This window comes from Ambystoma mexicanum, chromosome 3q (genome assembly GCF_040938575.1).
Source record: "Ambystoma mexicanum isolate Mex_15411 chromosome 3q, UKY_AmexF1_1, whole genome shotgun sequence".
Classification (NCBI taxonomy): Eukaryota; Metazoa; Chordata; class Amphibia; order Caudata; family Ambystomatidae; genus Ambystoma; species Ambystoma mexicanum.
The window spans coordinates 556,447,346-556,469,945 of record NC_090926.1 but is presented as its reverse complement, the minus strand read 5'-3'; positions in this window follow the sequence as shown (position 1 = coordinate 556,469,945).

Below are 22,600 nucleotides of genomic sequence, written 5' to 3'. Positions count from 1 at the left end.
ATTTGTTGTGTACCCACATTGTACACTTTGAATTTAGCGTTGTGCCTTCTTGCGTCTTTAATTCAATGAAAGTGTCAAGGAAAAGAAAGCACATTTCTTTTGAGGGTGGAGGTGGGACAAGCGCCACGAGGGGGCCATAGAAACGGTTACAATTGTAGTTACAGTTAATAGCATGCATTCATTTTATGCAGTTCAGCAACACGCACGTCGCATTGTACTGTTCTTTCTATAGCTCTCGTCAAGTGCTGATAAATTAGTAGGATTTCAGATGCTAACATTTTCCCTTAGCTTTGCACGACGGCTTTCAAATGTTCCACGGTGCAGAGGGGGGGGGGGGCTGAACGCCGAATGACAAGAACACCAATATTTGGTAATGTGTGTGGAATAATTCCCTGCACTTAAAACCTACAACGGACGGTGGGCTCGCCGGGTGGAGCGAACACTAATGGCGGAGGGGGCGGCGGGCCCTCGAGACACGCAGCGATGCCTTATTGAAATCAGTGCAGGTTCCATGAGCCATTGCATATATTACGCTTTGGGCCGCGTGTCTAATCGCCCGTGTAAATCAGAAGATTAATACAGTATCAGCGAGGTGGAAGTGTCGCGCGCAGAATGTACCGAACATTATGCTACTGCATTTCCTCGCTGACTCTCTGCCCCCGTCCCTCCTTTGTGTTGTCACTTCTGGAACACGGTTACCTTTTCTGCTTACATCCCTGGCTGTGGTTATTATGACGTCTGCCATGCCCAGTTGTAGGGGCTTAAAACAAGCGGCAAACCTATGGGAGGAAGTGAGGTGTTGGTGGTATGAATTGCCGCTGCGTCACGCCAACACACGCTACATGAATAACGGGGACTCGACCACCGGGCAGTGAGATCAATACCAATTTGGTTGTGCTGGCTAATCCGCATTTCTCGGATTTCGATATTTGCACCTTGGTGACATAGTCATAATAACTCTACTCAATTAAGAAGCTGGGTGGGGGGGGGGGGGTGAAAACATCAACTGTATTTCCCAGAGGGTCGAAATAGATGGATTGTTTTCTACTAGTCCATTATATATTTAAAGTCAAATCTCTGTCTGTAAGGCAAGAGTCTATGGGCTCGATTCATGGATTTTTTTGCTTGGTTCAAAGGGACTTTGCACTGCTGAAAAGTGACTTTGCACTGCCGACACAAACCCTTCATTCATCTCCTTTGTTTCATTTGCAAGAGTGCCATTGGCCCACAGAGACAGGCTAGCGAGCAATTGGTCAGCAAAATGCCTGTGGTAGCAAAATGACATCACAAAACTGATGACATCAGAGGAAGTAACAACACATGTCATTTCCTGTGATCAGGTGAAGGGGTCAACATGAAAAAAACGAATATGACTGTAGTTAATAGTTTTCAAACATATTAGCTACAGTCATATTATGTTATGACCTACCAAACTATGTCTCAGGATTGCTGTCTTGAGAGCTCCCCAGGGTGTGGTGTCCTCAGACTTTGGTCTGTGCATATGAAAGAAGAAGGGCTGGGGTTAGAGGATGTGATAGGAAGGGGAGATTCGCCAGTAGATAAACAATGTAGTGGGGGAAAAGCAAATGCAATGATGAGGGTATAAGGTTTGTATCAGCACGAACGTGTGTTTTGCAATTGTGATTAGTTATTGGCAACAATAAGAGAAAGTTTAAGGAACCTGCAGCCAGTTTTACAATCAAGACTAAACTGTGATGGCAGTATCCTGGCCAGACGTTAACCTGTGCTAGATATGGTTGTGGTACTGTTGCCTGATGGACTTGGGAGGTGCTCATGCGGGCCCTAGTAATGTGCAGGCTTTCAGCAGCTTAGTTTGTGAAAAACACTTTCTGGAAAAGGGAGATCAATGGGTTTGCCAAGCCAGCTGACAAAGGTGTCAGTGCCAAGAGTTGGCCACGTATAAATGAACACTCAGGGAAAACAAGGATGAAGTGATAGGGAGGGGAAGAAGGTGAGACACTGAACTTAATTCAAATAATAATAGGTTCTGAGCTGTGAGCTGGGTATTGTGCACCATAGCTTCCAGGTGGCTGATCTCTATAGAGGAGGATTGCAATGTCCTGATAATACTGGAATGCTTTAACGTCTCAGTGGTTTGCCTCTTGAGTGTTATGCAATCCTAACCCCCTGAGTCCAGATGTTCCCCAAGGTCACTTCCAGTGTTAGGCAAGTCTAACCTTCAAGACAAGTTGATATATTTACAAATCTCCACCATAGCCCAGGGCATCATAGCAGTATTCTGTATGTCATGCATGTGTTTACAATACATGCATTCATGCTAAGTCTAACATGCCCAGCTGAGATGTACATTGAAACTAAACCCATTTGAATAAATCATGCAATTCACAAGCCCAAACTACCCATTTATTTATTTACAAAGCTTACATAACACTTTTATCCAAAGTGCTGGATATAATAAAAGAAGGTACACAACATGTAAATGAGGATAAAGGCAAACACCAAATAAAGGCTCAGCTGACAGGGCAAAAGCTCAGTCAGGTACAGACACGGGTTAAGGCGACACAGACCGAAGAAAATGGGATTCGCGACACTTCTTGCATTGATTAAGAGAGGGACAGAAACACATATGCAGGGGGGGCATTCCAAGACTGGCCGGAAGGAGTTGGAAAGAACAGAATGGGAAGCAGCACAAGAATGGAGAAATACAGGAAGATCGAAGCTCATGGATAGAGTGGTGCTGAGAGGCCAGGGAACGCAGATAAGGTGGGGTCAGGGCATGAAAGCTCTTAAAAACTAGACAAAGAAAATGAAACTCAAACAGAAGGTGAATTGGGAGCCACTGAAGATGGGTCAGATTAGGGGAGAGTCGGGAAGACAAGGGAAGGTTATACAGAATTCTAATAGAGTGGAGGATTGAACGCAGAGTAGGCATGGCATAGTTAGGGAGACCAACATGTAACGAACCACAGTAGCTGAGCAGAGAAAGAACAATAGTTTGCAGAAGAGGTTTAATGGAAGAAAATGTTAGAGGATGGCAAGTCTTCTTAATATTAAAGAGGTGAAACCGGCAAGATTCGATGATATATGTGATCTAGGGAAGGATTGAAAAAGAAGGTTAAAAGAGGAAGACACAATTACGTGTGTGAAGGTCAATGGGAACCTGAAGACGAGGAAAAGAAATAGTTTGAGGGGAAGGGATAGAGGGAGGAGAAGGGAATAACATTATATATATTTTTTTAGAGTTAAGGCAGAGAAACCGAGAAGCCATCCAGGATTTTCAACGCAGTGAGGCAAGAGGAGAGACACAGGTAAAAGGAATCGTCAAATGAAGAAAAAGAAGTCATAATATGGGTGTCAGCGGCACAGAGGTGGACGAGAAAGCCAAAGCCAAGAATAAGTGATGCTAAGGGAGAGTTATAGAGTGAGGAAAGAAGAGGACCAAGTACCGAGCCCTAGGGAAATCATATGAAAGAGAGTGCAATTGGGAAAGGGACCCCTTCCATGTAACTTAAAAGAACACTCAGAAAGAAAGAGAAAAACAAAAGAGTAGTGTAAGAAAACATAAGCGATGAGAGTGTAGAAATAGTGTCGAGTGATCTACTGTATCAAAAGCCATGCTGAGGTCAAGGAAAACAAGAAGAGAAGCCAATTTACGGTCGCGAGCATGAAGAATAGGTTATGTTCTGTTATGTTATGTTACGCAGACTTATAAAGTGCACTTACACCCGAAGACATCATGGCGCTACAGAGATCTAGTGGGGCATAGCAAGAAAAATAACAATCACATTCACTGAAATATGACAGTTTTCAGATGGCGACGGAAGGCTAGATGATTTGTAATATTTTGACGTTTCAGAGGGAGCTTATTCCAAGATCGTGCAGCTGCATCAGAAAAGGCTGACCTAACCTAGCATGGCAGAAGCTTGGCACTGATATCGGGAAATCCAAGGAGGAGCGGAGCGACCATGCTGGCACATAGAATCAGGTAGTCGTGGCCTTGGTAATTAGGTGCCAGATAAACTAGGCAAAGTGCTTTGAACTCCACTCGCTCAGCCACCGGGAGCCAGTGGAGACTATGCCTTCCTGACGTGGTATGGTCACAGGAGGAAAGCCTGAGGACTACCAGAGCTGCAGTGTTTTGCAGTTCCTGTAACTGATCCAGAAGCTAAGCAGGTTGAGATAAATAGAGGGCATTGCAGTAATCCAATGCACTCAAAATCAGTGAGGCCACCACAGCGGGCCGTAGTGAAGTAGGGAGGAACAGAGGTTCTTTACGTAGCACTCACAGTTTGAAATGGCCTTGCTGACAAACTGCACAGAGAATCGCATCACAAACTGAGAGATGTGTGGTCTCAGTAGAAAAACTGGAACGAAAGCCAGATTGGTGAGAGGGGAAAAGATTATAAATATTGAGATAAGAGCTTGGTCGAAAGTAAGCAAGCCGCTCGATAAGGTTTGCAATGGGACAGAAATTTGATGAGTCAGCTATAAGCGATATTCAATCAACACTACAGCTAAGTCAATGCCTAGTCTGGGATGCTGAGGAAAACCCTTATTGATGTATTTTTATGTCCAGTTCAGTACTCTGGATGACAACCCTTGTATAACACCCCCCTCTTAGAATCCCCCTGACCCCACTAAGCCAAGAAGTAGGTTTGTTTTGCAAATTAAAAGGTTTATTTGAAAAATTAAACAATATATATATATCACACTTTTATAATAAATTAATATCTGAGAGTACACTTAGACATATGATGTGGATCCACAATGGGTAATGTTACAGTGGTACACTTGATTACTTAGGAGTAGTATAGGGGGATGAGGTAGCTGAAAATGCTTGATGGTTTCAAGGAAATGCAAGGTGGAATGAAATGCAGTACAGAAATAACTTGATATGATTTTAGCAAAAGATAATATAATCACTTTTTCTCTGGCAATTCACCTCCCCCCTATGCAATGTAAGAATTGGAAGGAGATGGAAAGAGGAGCACACAGTTTTCAGGAATGCAATCAAATACAATACGAAATTCAGTTCCCCCCAGCAAGCTTAGAGGAAACAGGTAGAAGTTTGAAACACAGGCCCAAAATGCTTTGAATGTGATGACAATGAAGTGAGAAATGTGCTAAAAATGCTATTAATTCCCTCTAGAGATTCAGGGTGAGTGAGAGATGCTTGTTGGTATTAGTTCAGGCTCACTTTAGCAATGTTCTATGAGTTATTACCAGGTTGCAAACGGATTTTAACAAAGGAAAGAATGGAGCTGCTATTTTGACAAGTGGAGAAATTGAGCCAAATCGCAAATCGCGGTAAATTTCACGAGTGCGTAAATCGCGATTGCGGAAAAAGTATAGGGAGTAGGAAGTCGGTTTTAGGTTCGTTAGAAAGCCTAGAATCTTAGCTTTTAAATGAACCACGTTCCTAGGACAAACGGTTCCAGAGATACAGATGATTTAGTAAAGGTAGTTTTTCGGATTCAAAATAAAACTCAAAATGACAGGTGACAGTTGCAGCTTTAGAATGACAGATGACAGCTCGCAGCTTTAGAATGACATATGACAGGATTACTAGGAGGCAGTTCTACTTAGGTTAAAATAGTTTGGATTAGATTATTTTAACTGAGAGATTGCGTTCTGCACAGTTCTGGCGGATACTCACTCCTAATTTTGAAATGAATGGGCCTCGTCACGGATCTGGTCAACTGGACTGGACTTCGGGCGGTTCTGCTCACAGCGTCTGGGTCAGCTCTGCTCTGCTGGTCTAGCCTCTCTGGATACAGTGGCCTCTGGTTCTGGATACTGCTCTGCTTTCCGGATCAAGTGGATTCTGGATGTAACACTGCTTTCTGGGTACTGGCAAACGTTCTTGGCAAAGAATTCAGACAGCTCGCCCAGCTGTGTGTCAAGGCAAAGTCCGTCCCAATGCGGAAGTAGCAAGAACTCCTACCTCCCCTTGACGGTCTTGGCGCCTGGATTAGCTGAAGCACAGGTCACCACGACCCCCACGGGGAAAGAGGGTTAGGGTCCACGGATTGGATGGGTTTCGGGATGGTAGGATAACCGGATTGAGGGTTAGGGAGCTGTTATGGATAGGGAGGGGTTTTTAGGGTTGAGTTGTTCCCAGACTCTGACCTTTTGAGCCTGGACTACCTTCTCCTTGGTAGTTGCCTTTGTAACTCCTTGGGCATTCATTCAGTCATGCATTCTTACCACATGCATGCTTTACCCTCAAACTGGAACCCAGCACTTGTTCACCACATTCACAAGTTTGCTCCAGTTTTGGGATTTTCTGTAAACACAATAGCCTATCGGGCTTCAATATGCAAATAACGTCTGCCCCTTGTTAAGGAACACCACAAGTAAAACATATATTCTGACACATAATGCACTTAGCTCTGGTGTTCTGGAGTGTTCCAGTGCGCTTCTTCCGCCCGACGGCTCTGCAGACTGTGCGTTGCGAAACGATCTGGTCGTTGTCGATAGCGGCTCACTCCTGACAAAAAGGGAGAAAATTAGCTTTGCCCTTTCACGCCTTGTGGCTTTTCACAAGTGCTCGCTACTGCGAATATAGCATAGAATGACCCGCAACAGGCGAGTATACTGCTACGTTTTGCACCCGCAACTGGCGAATGCATGTCACATGCAAGTTTAGTGGGTTAGTTAGTTCGCGAACTTCGCGTATCTCACCCGCAGAGTAGGTTTCCTCAAAAGTCACTGGTAAGCGGAGTCTCTTTCCAGTGCACACTTCCCTCTGGTTAACTTTAAAAAGCAGGCAGGGTACTTATCTTTGACATCGCGGGGCCTGAGGGTGTGTCCAGTGGCGAGGGCGGCCCCGCGAGAAGCTTCGCTGGAGCTCCGTGAGATGCGTCCTCTCGGCAGCTGAGTTGAGCACGGACAAGCTTTCTGGGATCGCGCATGCGCGGTAGTTTCTTCGCGCATGTGCGTTGTGTCGGGCGTTGTCCTGGGCGTTTCCTGGGCTGTTGGAACTGCAGTTTCAGGCCCGGGGCTGCTGGGAAGCGTAGTCTTCCTGGTTTTCTGAGTCCTGCACACCTTGTACCCCTACACCAGGTACATCTGCAATGGGGACAAAGGTGGCAGCGACTCAGAAACATTCCACCCACAATCCCTGCAACCACCCTGCCTTTATTCTTGCCATGTGGGCGTAATGCAGGCCGTGAGTTTCTGACACTGTGGAATAGTTTGCAAATGATTTTAAGGATGCTGAGGCCTGCTGATAAAAAATACTTTTGCTTGCAGTGGGCCTTCTTGGTTCAAAGTTCTGTAGTCTCTGTTTAGCGTGGATGTCTAAGTGTTGGATCTCTGGATGTGAAGTCGTCGGTCAGCACGCTCCGCAGCAAATGGAATTGAATGTCTCTATCTGGGTTTCAATGTTCCTTTTATGTGTTTTGAAAGTGGGTGTGTGCGTAGCATCACTAAGCCTGCCCCTCTCTTGATTTGATAGGTCAATAGATTCTTTGGTCCCTGATTTGGGAAGGGATGGTGTGTCAGATTGATGTCATTTTTATGACCTACAGAAATGACACTCCATTGGTCAATGTGCACACAAATCTATTTCTGATCCAAATACATATTTCCCAGGTACACAAGTGCTTGACATTACATGCACATATTACACATTGCTTCCGGTAGTCTCTGTTCCGACTCTAGGAGCTTGCATTCAAAAATGGCAACTTATTTTCGATTTTAGTGGGTTTTGCAACATTGGTTTTTCATCAAAAATTATACAAAGGTACACCCCCCTTCTCCAAATATCCCAGTAAATTTCCAGGTCTCTAGCTTAAATACAGTGTCTACAATATTCATAATTAGCGGGGTTTTGCCCCAAAACATGGTACAAATTGGAGTTTGGACATTTTTCATACTAAGACTCTCAAAGTTGTACATTCCTGTCATTTGGTTACAATAAGTTATAATGTTTCTATAAAATATATATTTGTTGCAATTCAACTCCCCAAAGTGTTTGGGTCCGCCTCCAGAAGTCTGGGTGGGTCAGGGATCACATGTCTCTCCTTGCTGGCAGAGGGCTGTTGACAGGAAACACTCAAAATTAACATACCCCATTCAACTGAAAGGGGCTATTGTCTCTCTCCTCCAGGCTGAAGGGGAAACCCCCTCCCTCTCACTCAGAAGGGCCATGTGATATCCTGTCTCCTGTTGTGAGTCTCTGGGGTGTTAAGAGTTCTCAGCCTCTTGGCCTCTGGGACAGCAGGTGGCTAAGATTTTTTAATTAACCAACAGGCTTTGAAGTCCAGTTGACTCAGGTCCCTTTGTCAGCCAGTTCTCCTGTCAGAGTTTAGACCGCTAGCGCCGCCTTGTGGAATTTGTCGGTACTGCATCCATTTTTGGGATCTGTCTTGAATTACTGCATTTCAATAGAGTGGTCTTTTGCTTGATAGAGTAGGACCCTTGCTTAACATTGTTTTGATGGCATCCTTACAGTAGAGTGGTGATGTGGAACCCCCCACAAGAACGTTTTATCTTTGGAGTGGTCTTGTGCCAACTGCGCAGTTCTCCTGGACTCTGGGATTGAATGATGGGCGGCGGCAGCTCATCCCCACATCTACCCTGTCTATTGATTCAGCATGGGTCAAAACCCTTCACACAGCAGGGTCCAAAGAAGTTTGTTTAAGAAGGAGGATGACCATTGCAGATTTAAAAGCAGAGGGAAAGTATCCCGAGGAGTAAGAAGAATTGAAGGTATAAGAAAGAGTAGCGACAAAAGCAGGAAGAACAGGTTTGATAAGAGAAGCAGGAAACAGATCAGAAGGAGCGAATGTGGGTGCAACTGAGAAATGATTTTGAAAATGTCAGAATCTGACATAGAGCAAAATGAAAACAGGGTCGATCGGAAATAGAAGTGGTGGCAGAGTAAATGGAATAAACTGCGGAACTGGGTGCGCATGGGGGGTCAATGAGCAGCAAATATGACCAGTTTTTGACAGAAATAAATTAGGTAAGTCATTAGGGGTAAAAGAAGATGAAGCAGAAGCATCGGGGAAAGCCAATAAGAAGCATATTAATAGTGCAGTGGAGGAGTGTGGAAGAAGAACTCTGAGATAGGATGTTATTGTGAAAATAATTAGCCTTAGCCCGTTTGAGAAGAAAGGAAAAGGAAAGCAATAGTGAAGAAAATGAAAGGTAGTTAGCCATCCTCCCTGGAAAGAACGGAAACGACCAGTCAAAAATGCATGGAGAGGGGACTGTACAAAACATATATTTCAGAGCCTGCAACGATCAGAATTGCTGGTATGAACTATAAGGAGTGAATAGGCTTGCTGTCCATCGACATTGAGAGAGGCTGGTCTTCACCCCAGCACACTGAAGGACTAGCGCCTTGCACTCATGCTGTCACCTGTTTTTTGGGAGATGCAAACAATGTCAGTTAAAGCCAACGTTTTTATATAGTCAGGTAAACTAGTTTGACTGACTAGAATATGAGCAAAAACGGGATCCTCGGTTCTAACCAGTGGTCGAAGTGTAAGAAAAGAAGTAGTGGAGCTACCGTCCCTGCCGTCTGCCCCGCTCTCCACAAACCCCATTGCTGCGCCCCCTCTCACACCCAATCCAAACCCCCAAACAAACACATCTATTATTCAAGGAATGTTCAGTGCAGTGCACTGAAGTGCAAGCTTCAACTTCTTCCTACACTTTTATTTTAAAACTAAACCATTCCAGAGCGGTTTCTTTTTAGCATCTAGAAGTAACATGTTCCTGGCCTGCTGTTTCAGGAATGCAAGAGTCCATCCCCCAACAGCATAAATAATGGTGAATACACAATGCAATACATCATTTGCATTCTTAACTACTATCTTCGGTCTGGGCTGTAGAACCAAGGATCCACGCGTAGGTTTCATGGGTGACTGCACTTCTTGCAGGTACCCAAAGAGGCCGTTCTGAGTGAGGAGTCGCATCTTAAGCTGCAGTTGCTCTTAGCATCTCAAGCGTTTGGTTTCTTCGTGATGCAATCTTGCCCGCCCGGCTCAGCTCATTTTGCGTTCCTGGAATTCATGCACTGCTTCTACTGTACATGCACTATCTCTCTCAATGGGGACTTGGCGTGCCCATTCTGGAGTGTGCGCATGAAGAGAGCATGCACTGCTGCTCTGTACCTGCACTGTCTCTAACAACAAAGCTTGAAATGCCACTCTGCACATGGCATGCTCATGAAGTAAGTATGTACTGCTGCACTGTACATGTACTGTCTCCATAATGAGGCTGTGCATGCTCACTCTGCCTATGACCTGCTCATGATGCAGGAGAGGGCTGGGCTAATTAAAAAAGGTGCAATTCTTCAGAATCTAGCCTGCCTCAACCTGAGTTTAGTTTAGTTTTGTTTATTTATTTGTAACACGCTACAAACCCTGGGGAAAATGTGCGCACAAGGCCTGCACGGCTTCTGTATAGATGGGGTCTTAGTTTCAGCCATGTTGCAGGTGTTCGTGGGTGGCCCCAAGGATGGGCCACCACAGTAGGTGAGAGAACAGACTGGGCACATAGGCATTTTCATAGTGCCCATCAGCAATGCATGCATTTAAATGACAGATTATGTGCTCCTGGATGTTACTGTTAGCACCACTGTGCCTAAACAAAATGCAGCTCATCATGACACATACTTTCAAGCAGGTAGCAGTCTATATCTTATTGGAATGTGTCCTCAGTTCATTCTGTAGGAATGCATCCCCTATGCTCTGGTGAATCTTTTGATCACTGATGAGTTCTTTACATAAGGAGTTAAATGGCACCCTGAATAGCACCCATTGATGTTACTATATGGAGCTTATAGTAATGACTGTTGGAGTGTTGTTTGTGGCACAGTTGAAAAACATGCCCAGAAAGATGTAACATTTGGGTATTAATTATTAGACTACAAACCAAGAGAGTCGTTCAGAGTTGGGCAGATTTTTTTAATGAAATACTGTTGGAGAAATTTACCACTTTCACCAATGGTATTTCTGAAAGTCAATCCGATTCAGAGTTTACCACTGGCATAGGTGGTATTTTTGTTTATCTCTGTAGGTATTTTAGAAATACCACCTCCCCTGGTGGTAACGTAAACATCTATTTTCTTTAACATTGTTCATTCATTATACACTTTACCCTGTCACAAATACGACCAGACACACATTACCACAGACACACCATGAACATAAACACACATACACACACACTCTATCTTCCCGGAAAACACAAATAAATGTGATAGGTTGCTCTTAGTCCTTCTCCATTAACAGATCCCAGATGGAGATCCACACAGTTTCCTCTGCTTCCCTCATGCACTCAATATACAGCTGACTTTCCACAAAAGTGCATTTTGGGATCAAAATAAAACCCAAGTCCCCTCTGTGCCCTTTTCTCTGCATTTTCCAAGTGCAGACCCCATGGCAGAGCCATATTTGCCTGCAAGAGCCTTGAGAATCCTGAGGTTGTTCTCACGCCTATTCCTAATTGTTCTTCTACGCAGGTGGCCAGGAAAAGGCCATTGCTCTTAGATCCCGACCCTGGGGGTGGACAAGCGAGGGAGGATCACCTGGGTGGAGGGTCTGTGGGGACAGGAAGTGTGATGTCCTTGGGAGAGACATGGTATCCCCCTTTTCCTACTAATGACCAATCCAACTCTTCCCCGTCTTCATGGGGTATTATAAACCAATTTCCCAGGCTTCCTCATATAAAACTACAAAAAGTGCTGAGACGAGGAATAGGCAACCGGGAGTAATGAGGACTAGTTGCTTTTACCATTCTGGTACTGGGACGAGGAAGAGGTCTGCTGAGATCAGTAGAGGTCAGGCATGTCCCCTTAATGATGCTCAGACAAGGCTAATTGAAAACTCCCACCTGCAGCCTGTTAAAGGGCTGCAGGTGTATAAAAAGCCTGATCAAATGAGAGTGAGAGCGGAAGCAGTGACAGGGGCAGTAGCAGTAAATTGCAGCAGCAGCACAGAGGCCAAGAGACACAGTGGGGAGCTGCCCGTGTGGAGCACGCCTACGGTCCAGAGAAGTGCAGCCTGGGAGCTGGGGCTCTGTGTAACCGAAGGAGGCATTCCTGGAAGGCTGCCCCTTTTTCTATTGCTCAAAGTGCTCGTTCTCCTGGGGCCAGAAGCTGAACCAGGAGCACCTAAGGGGCAGGAGGTGGAGCCCTGAGGCAATGACCAGAAGACCTGGGAATCTGCCCTGCAGGAGCTCGCACCAAAGCAACCAATGAGTTTCCAAGCAAACAGAAACAATGTATGCAATTATTTTATCTTAGGTGCAAGGTTATTTTGTATCAGAGTGGCCACGTGAATGGTGAGACTCATTTTTGAAGGTCTCTGATCAGAATCCTTGCCAACCAGCAACTAATAAGACCTGTTAATCCTTGAACGAGAGAGGACACCTTGTTACGGATTGGTCATGTGCATATGAAAGCACGTTTTTGAAAATCTCTTATTGCTGGGCATATTTGAGGCAAACTACAAAGGCCTATTATAACAAAGTGAATTAAAAATATCAGCAGAGTGATGTATATGAAAACCCTTCAACATTATTGAATGCCAACCCGAAAATAAAGCTTAACAAATATATTTTCACATTCTGAATACCGCACTGAAAGAAGATTATTACTTATGAATATTCTAATGAAATGAAGCTGTATCATTTAAATAAATACAACACATGCCAAGTATGAATGTGAATGATTCTTAAATGCCAAGCAGCGTTCATCGACATTGACACTACAAATCAATAAAGTGTTAAATCAAAGAAACCAATGCATATTGAACTATTAGATGAATAGTACTTTAACAAAGCCAGCGAACCCAATGTGTGTTAAAATCCAAAATGAATGAAATTTTGGAGGCGAACTTTAAAAAAGTGAATTAAAACGAATTGCCATTTTCAACCAAGACAGTTTTTTGTGCAAAGACTAACCAGATGCAGAGGGTGCACGTGTGGCGCAGAACATTAAGAAAATTGGCGAAACATCATAATATCAATATATCAGTGAAAGCACATGTTGGGGAACCCTGAGGTTTCGAACTATTTATTGACTTGACGACAGAGCCTTTAGGATATTTTGTATTTTGAACTGTGTTTTGGAACTTGGGGAAGGGAACCCTGAGTGTTGGATAAAACTGTGTTACTTTGGAACTTAAGGCGAATCCTGAAACTTTTGTTAGAACTGCTTTATAGTTGGGTAAGGAGCTGAAAGAAAGCTGCTAACTGGACAAAGCACCAAACTTTATGTTTTGGTCTGGTAGGGAAATCCCACCATAGCATAGTGCAAGATAGGCGTTTTTCCATCCTGACATTTAAGTTAATAAACATGTTTATTTTAAAGTTTGAATCTGTTGTCTGCGTCTTACTTCAGGATGCCTTCACTGAGCCCAACCACAGATCCTTATCCTGACTGTCAGAGGCTGGCTTGCAAGCTTAGGTGGTCTACCATCTACACATGAGTGAGGGCAAATAAACGGGGAGAGTGGCAAGGAATTGATGAATGAGCAATCTGGCCAAGGGAAGGGTGAGTGAGCAAGGTCAGGGAAGGGGACTGAGTTAAGGGTGAAGGGATGGCGTAAAAGGGAAACGGAAGTCCAAACGTTAATTGAAAAGAAGGAGGTGAAGAGGTGTAGAGGCATCAATGATGTGAAGGAAATGAAGGACACCAGAGTGTGATGGTAAGGGAATTAGGGTAAAAGAGACAGCTGATTGAGTGTCTTTTGCTGAGATATGTGCCGGACCTGCATGCCACTTCATCTGATTGTGGGTCTGGCTCAACCCCTTCCTTTTCTGATGAAATGATGATTACTTGCTTTATGAAGATGTTTTGATTAAGAATTCTATTATATTTATTCAGATTGCCTTATCTTGTGATGTTGTGCTTTGAAAGTTGGATTTATTGAACAGTGTACTAGTTTAGCCCTTGAATTAGAACTTTCCAGAAAGTGTTTTGTTGGTTCTAATATGGAATATGAGAAGATGAAGTCTCTGCTGCTATCTAAAATTGAAACCAGGAATTTAGCTCCTAAATCCCCACCTCCCACAATTGACAAATTATATTATCCTGAGCAAATCACTTTTCATCAATGTGCCTCGTTTTCCTTAACTGTAGGCAAATTCTCATTCATATGGGTGTATAATCCATAGCGGTACTTCATAAATAAATATAAAAAATGTATATAATGTGTACTGGTCAGGAAGTTAGGTTCTTATGTTGTGGGGGGGATAGACAGCATTACAGCCATGGCTTTGCTGTTTATGTGATGGGGAAGCAAGAGGCTAGTTTTGGGTCTTTTGCAAGCACCTGTTTGGCTCTTAAAGCAAAGCTAAACCCCCCGACTCAGCTCTACCAATGAAATATCTAGCTTCTCCACCACTTTAAATTGGTCTAAAACTAATAATAGGCTAAGATGGAATGACATGTAGCCCACTGTCAAATTGCAAACTTGGGCACACGGTAACCTGCCCTCAAATCCCAGCATTACCTGTTGGAATTGAAATGATATTATGCCTCCTATCACAGTTTTTGAATGTGTGTTGGCCTACGCCAAGTTGTCTAAAATATCATGTAAATAGACTCCGCGGTAAGGTCTTGACCTTAACGAAAAATTGTGTAAGTCGCCATCTTGGATTTAGCCGCCATTTTAGGTTCTCTTGTAATATGGAAGTCACCCTGAACATCAAAATGGAGGCCGAATGACATTCTGAGTGAGATTCTGGCCGTTGTGACCTCCGCACACATGAATAAGTAATATGCCTGCAGGCCACTTGTCGGGGTCGCGAACTGAGACCTTGTCCTATCCCTGACCTATGTGTAAATGAACAACTGTATCAGCGGAACTGATCAAAATGCATACATTATGGGATTGGCCTGGCAAGGAACCCTAGGCCTGGTCCCAAGAATGGTTAACCCGCGAGGGGGTTGGCCAGGGCTGGATAAAGAATATAAAAGCCCAAGTATTCCAATGTACGGTCTCTCTACTAATGCATCGAACCTTCGTTGAAGTTCGTTACGTTACTCTGAGAGCCGAATAGCTATCCGTTTGTCAATTGACTTTTTGGTAACTGTTGTAGCTTTTGAATAAAGCACTTGTATGTCCTTTGTAACCTGTGTTGGTGTGTTTCCTTTGGGCTTCCCAGCCTCATATCAATTTTTATGTTTTCACATACCATTTAGTCAAATTACATTATTTTGATGACATTATGTTATTGTGTTTCTTATGTGAGCAGAGGGGATCCCTCGGGCCCATGACTCTATGAAATGACAAACACAACTAAACGATATATCGCATAGATGGAAAGTAATTGTAATAATGTCTAATATATTCTAGGAAATGTGTAGATGGGGAAGACATTGGTAATGAATTGAGTTATTCTGGCTTTTTGGTGTGCTGCATTGTGGGCTTGGGCCAGAAAATGGTGCTTGTCCACTCTCCGCCCCCGGCCAAAAGTTGGCAGTTCTCCCCTGTCATGCAGGAAGCATGCACTGCTGCTCTATTTGTGATACCTGCCCTGTATCAACGATGGAAGCCTTCCCTGACCACTGTACAAATAATGCTGTTAAAGGTGGCGGCACACACGGCTTCTGCATTAATGAGACTTGAACTGCCCACTCTGCAAGTATCCTGTGAAAGGATAAGACATGCCTGCTTGGTTCCCTGTTTTACTTCTGTTGGGACTGTGAATAAGGCGTTATCTGCCCACTCGTGAAACGCATATGTCTATGATATGTTGATTAGGGGTGTGTTAAGGATTGGAATGTTAATTCCTTACCTAATGTGTATGTCATGCTAGTGATCCTGGTCCGTGCGTGGAGGAAGTTTCCAATAGACCACTGCAGCGGACAGGAATAGCAATTAAACGTGAACCAGCCCGAGTTAAGGTGTGAGCACGTCGAGAGTGATTGTCGAGGGTTTGGAGACTTTAAGTGTGCTTGTATAGCATGCTATCATATGATAAAAGTATGTAGCTCATATGGCCAACCACGCAGTTGTTTGGTTTTCATCTAGGAAAACACTTGCTAACCCAATACAAATGTTAAGGCCGGAAACATGTTGCCCACAACAACAAAAAACAAGCATTGGCAAAGCCAACAGTTGTGGCGTTTGCATTTGTGTCTTGCATTTCACATTTTGCAAAGCCATTAGTCTCAACGTCTGTATTTATTTCCTGCAGACTTGGAGTTTATGTGTATCTGATCTGAGAAGTTTGGAGCAATCTTAGCCATCCATTAATGATCAACAGAGCCAGCGCAGTATGTGCTAACAAATGCTGTTGTTGGGGCGAGAAGTGATCAACAAGAGATGTCAGGTGTCCTGGGGCCATGCGTGAGATGGCCATGCAGACCTGTTTTTCACCCTTCATATTCTAGGAGTTCTTTTGTTTGTTTCCCGTTTGACATTCAGAAAAACTACAAGTCCCAGAAGGCAAGTTTCAGGTGGTGACAATGACCACTATGCCTCCGAAATTAGCAATACTAGACAACATGCTAAACAATACTATCCAACTTACGTAAGTGCAATGCGTTGGTGTAAATGCAGACATCTTCTAGAAATGACATAGATCATCAGATTTGCATTACCTCTATAGTTAAAGATGTTGTAACTTCGATTTACAATTTATGGTCAGTGATTGTTGCAAATGTGGCTACATCTTAAAACTCTATGTGGATCCACATGTACCACAGTGATAACTGTTGCAATTTTTAAGGTTTGAGTACACCCCCAAAATGAAACTGAGCAATGATGCCACAAAGGCATTATTGCACTTTTACTGGTGCAACGTTTCTGTAATCTGGCCTCAGGCTGGTTATGATCCACCTCCCGAGTGCCCATGTTCAATAAATCACTGTGCCACACTTCCTTGAAAGTAAATAATTCGTTTCCTTCACTGCAATGCTCCCTGTAGAAAAGCACGTGCAGTGTTCGGGCAAGTGAGGAATCAAATATCGAGCACTTCTCCCAAATACCTGGTGAACAAGTACATCTGTTAAGAATTCCCAGATTCAAGCTCCAGAAAGTAGGAGGAAAAAGCTTCCCAGTCCTAACTGCCAAAATGTGGAACTCCATGCCCCTCACTTTCAGAACTGAACCTTCATTCTGGACCTTCAGGAAAAAAGTGAAGCCCAGGCTTTTCACACTAGAGGCCTAATTTCATTAATCGCTTGCTAAGCACGAAGTTGCATCTGGAAAGTAATGTATATTATTGTCATGGCATACTGCAATTTGTAACTGTTCCAATTCTTCTGATTGGTAACGTACTGCATACTAATGCCATGGCATATCGTATTTCAAAATAGTATCAACTCATTTGTCGAGTTTTAATCATTTATATCGCAACCTAATGTAATGATCGGAAAATGCAATGTCAAATTCATTCAATGTAAACATGCATAGCGCCCAGATACCTCATGGTTAAAGAAATAAGTAAATAAATAAAATGAATAAGATTCCGGGGAGAGAGTAGTTAAGCAGCACACCCCGGGCGCAAACAGACTGTCCGCGAGCACAGTGAAGAAAAGCCTGCCTCCCCATTCCAATCATTCCCCTGGAAGGTCTGCTTCATGCCCTCACTCTCTACCAGTGTGCCTGTTTCCTTCTCAGTGGGTGATCTGGATCCCTTCAGGGTACATGTCCCTGGTCCATTCATGCATGGTCACAAAGCTCGATCCCTGTACTGTGCCAGACCGCTAATCCATGTTTCCTGGTATTAGGCAGCCCGAGAGGCCATGCAAGGGGCGTCATCATTTTTCAATAGGCGCTGATCAGCTCCCTATTGTTATTAAATGCGCTGTGCTCCTCAGAGCGGAGCACATTTAAGTTCAATAGGGCACCTGCCATGCCTTCTCCCACCATGCCAGCTCAGGGGGGCCGTAAAAGACTCCCCCAAGTAGCGTGGTGGTTGGGCTAATGGCAGGGCGCCCCGAACAGTCACCTGAGAAGCCCACCCCTAAGGCGGGCTCTGGGCGTCAAGCACATGTAGGTGGATTGAGAAAGGGGTTGGATGGCGAGGGCACTAAAATGTGTGCCTAAGGTCAGATATTTTTACCTGGTGAACCCTCAGTCACCTTCAGTACCCACTTAATTAAGTTGGCACTGTACTTATGAGCTAGAATGAACAGGGAGACGTTCAGAGATGTGTGCTTGCCATTTGCTTTGCTAGGATAGGAAACGTCCACTCACGGTAGCCGGAAGACGGTACAACACACAACTTGAGCGGTACCAGAGGTGTGCAGGATGCGTCTATATTCGGTATGCCTTCTCACAGGCTTCATAGCAAAATAATGGTGCAGGAGATTCGACCCTGTGTGAACACTCAGGGCTTCGACCAAGCCATGGGCACGCATTCTAAACGTTACAGTGGCCCCAATTTTCACATACTTCACCCTCCCCGATCAATCGCCAGACATCAGAATGATCCCTCTAATTTGCATTTAACTAACCCTACTAGGTCAAGCTTAACAGCACAGAGATATCATCTAAATTGCATATAATGCACCCTACAGGGTGAGGCTTTAGACAGCAGAGCTATCCATTGAAATGCCATATAGAACTCACTATAAGGTCAGGACTTAGACAAGAAGGTCATGTAAGAGCAAAGCCGTGGCCCATGATGGGACCATGTGTCACAAATAGGTAGAAATGATCAGGCAACAACATGGTGGAAGCAAAGTACACAATGCAAGGCCACCCTCAATTTCAGGGCCCTCAGAAATTCTTCATACATTTTTTACACAAAAGGCAGAGTATGTGCTTTTCTGTTTATGCATTATGAACAGGTGACAAAGCTTGCAGGTCATCTATTGTTCCACCTTAAATTCTGGAGAACAAATAGGCATTGCAATAATACAAAGCAAATCAGGGAGCGGAATTATGGTTGAACCTTGACTTATACTCTGGGGATTCAGCAATATCTGCTTGCCTCATGGGTTTAGGAATATGGTCAAAGGAACATGAATGTGCTTTATTCAAAATACCGACAGATTTGCTTCACTGAGAAGTCCCTCAGTCTCTTTAGGGAAGGCACAGATCCTTAACATGATAGTTGCATCCTTTCTGAGGCAGCACATAGGACAGCAGACTAGGCTCCGTATGAGTCAATACATGCACAGCGCACTGCTGGTGGTGGAGTGAGACCTTCTACTGGGGAACCTTATCACTTATCACAGCGAATAGCAGCCTATTTTTGTGATTTTGAGTTGTGCCAAAAAGTGGTCCTCCATGAGCAAGCACTGCAGAAACAGTATATTGTGTCCATGAGTTCTGATGTTTGTTCCTTAACCAACAATTGTGTTAACATCAATACTATTCTACTAATAAACGAATACACTTGACACGGAATACATCCCTGAAGAGAAAACTTGGTTTCTGCCACCCCGAAACCACAATCTGGACGAATGATAAGATGCAGCTAGGTGCTATCTCAATTTCCTGGCCAAAATGGGGCCTTAAAGAGAATGAGATGATGGACGAGACAATCTCTGAAGGTGTGCAATCTCCAGGCTTCGATGGCACAAGCCTTGCATTTGGGATACAATCGTTAGATGTATAGAGGTTTACAAAGCAGACTAACTGCCTGAAGGATATTATGAAGACTAAACTAGGCTGATGCAAAACCATATTGGTAGCCAAGAATGATGAGATACGGGGACGATGCCCGATGCCCTGCCCGATCTTCAAACGGGCAAGGGCAAAGGGTTTTGGTCGATCTTTCCCCGTCCGTGCAGCTCAGTTGTAGAATTCTCTCCCCCTTGATTTGATGCTGGTGGAAAACCTGCTCCCTTTAAGGAAAACTTTCACAACCATAGTTTTCAAGTAGTTGACTTAGGAACTCTAGGACTTTTCTCCTTTACCTTTGTCCCGTTTTCTTTTGTTGTTTCTGTGTACATGTGCGCCGTGATGCCTGCGGGCTACCAGCGTGTTGTAAATAAATAAATAAATAAATAAATAAATAAATAAATAAATATCAAGTGGGTGGAATGCATCTAAAAACGAATTCAAATTATTCTGGCAAAAACAAATACATGTTTGGCTTCATTGTATGCAGACTGGGCATTCTGCTGGGACTGGCCATTGCCCTGCTTCGATCTGAGTGCAAATAAAATGAAGTGCCACAAGATGAAAACACACATGACACAATAAAGGAATGTGGTCAGATGCGATCCCCAGCACACTGACACAATGAAGCTCCGTGGAGAAATAAGGGATGGGAATTACCTTGTTCACTAGGAGCACACAAGGGGAATGTGGACAGTAATAACACTTTCCCGTCATGTCTTTGTTGGTTGTGGCAATACAAAGTGGACCTGGCGCAGGCGTATCAGTTGAAGACTGTGCCAAAAGGGGGAATATGACTCCCATCCTCTACATGAGACCACAAGCAACCTCACAATCATTTTGGACTAACTGGACCTCGTGCATTTAGGGGTATCTGGAGGCCCTTAATAGAGCCAACAAGAGGTTCAACTCTGGACATAGCCAGCTCACGTAGGGTGACTAAAAAGACAACCAAATAGTAAATAGTAAACACACCCACTCCACCCAAAAGGCAACTCAACAGACAGAAAATGCAGTATGTTATACACATTCTTCAGCTATATATTGTAAACCTCTCTGATTACCCATGGCAGTAGTTCCATAATAGTTAGTTGATCGCTGCCATACTCACCAGCGAATATCGAAATGATATCAATCAGCCCAACCCTTCTGCTAAAAGAAGGGGGGCAATGTCTTTATCGGTGCACTTTATAAGACATGTGTAATGGCCGACAGAGCGATGGAGCAGACGCTTTACAGGATCTCGCTCAGTGGAGGCTTTAGTGGAAGAGGATGCCATAGACAATCACTGCATGCAGTAACAGGTGGTCCCTCAACAAAAGCTGAGAGGCAAGAGAGTTCTTCTGTAAGTGAGGCAGATGACATGGACACCTCTCGTGGTGATTTGTGGTGGCGGAGAAACTGCTCCTGAAGCTCACTGGTGCTTTAGGCTAAACATGTGTGATATAGAAAGTGTTTATTTTCTAGCACCCATAATGAGGTATCAATTCTTTCAACTTTCTAAATGAGCTTGTTTGAATACATAGTGGCCATGTGCACCTGTTACCTTTCCGTCAAGTCACAATGGACTATATAGAAACCTATGTGTTCACAGCAAAACAGATGTATATGTTTGTGGGTGTGTCTACAATTGTCCACATATTTTAATTAGTTCTCAAATAGTAAGCTTTTGTCTATGTTCTCTTTTGCTACTGCAAGGCCCCTCTATGCTATCGATAAGGAAAAACATATGTTTAATGAATGAGGGGAAGCGAGTGGTTGGGCTTCGAGCTAGGAATAGAAACCCTAGTATTTATTTCTGGCTCTTCAATTTTGTATTATTCCTTGACTGAGTGGGCCGTATTTGATTGGCTGGCGCTAGGGGCATTGTGTTAGACATAGTATTTCTACAGCAGATGCCCTCCCTAGAAAACATGCACCACTGTCCTACTGTGTCCTGACCAGTAAGTACTCTCAATGGTTGTGGGTCATATTCTAAGGCATGGGTCTACAGATGCTTTTTTGACTAGGACTACCATGATGCCTCGCCATTCACTATGCTGGGCTGCGTTGGGCTGATGGTAGTTGTAGTCCAAAATATCTGTAAAGCCAAAGGTTGCAGACCTCCGTTCTAGGACCTTGCACCCGCTAACAACCTTTCTCCCCCACAGGACAGCCTTTTTACCCATGCAGGATCCTTCTTGCTTTCAGTTGTTTTGGGGGCAAATTGCTGTAAAAGTACAGTGATATTAGAACTTCTATCCAGCCAAACTTTGAGTGGTTTGAAGCTTGCCCAAAGTAGCTTTTCTTGTTCTTTGTTCTGCAACAGTGGGCACACACACAGTAAGTGGTAGAAATAAAACAGAACTGCAGCCTCTGCATGGGAAATGGCATCACTTGCCCTTTATTAGCCCTTGGTGCATTGGTGTGTTAGCTTGCATAGTTGGTGCTCATGTAAAAGGAACACAGTGCTATGGAAATACTCCTCTTCACCTGATGGTATGATAATAAAACCGGTTATGAATAAAAGAAAATGCAGGATAGTATTTAGCCCAGGCGAGAGAAGGTACAGGCCCTCATTGTGGTGGACTGGGGTGATAGAGACCCGGTGGCTGCCCTGTCACAGCGGGCATCTGTCCCGGGAGGGTAGCTCAGCGGCAACGTGCTCGCCTTGGGAACAAGACGACACAGAAGCAACACAGGTTTGATCCCCGGGTCCGCGCTTTTAAACCTCTGGGTATTAAGCGCGTTATAAATACGCAACTAAGTCATATTCCTTTAACAGCCCCTCGATGCCCCGGTCTGTGTGAGCGCTTTAAAAATGCAAAAAATACATAAATAAATATATGCACTTTCCACAAAACCCATTCAGTAATGACAATGCAGCCAGTGCAGGTGCACGTGTGCCAGTGTATGCGCGTGTCGGACTCAGATTACGTAACTTTGATTTGTCGATGGAGAAGTGTCTCTTTCAAGAAGGAGCTATGTACATGTATTTCCATATGTCTTGTGTTTTATTTCAAATTGCAGTTCTACACATTTCTAGGAAGTAAGACAGGTGTTTCAAGAAAGCAATATTCTGAATGAATCTGTGA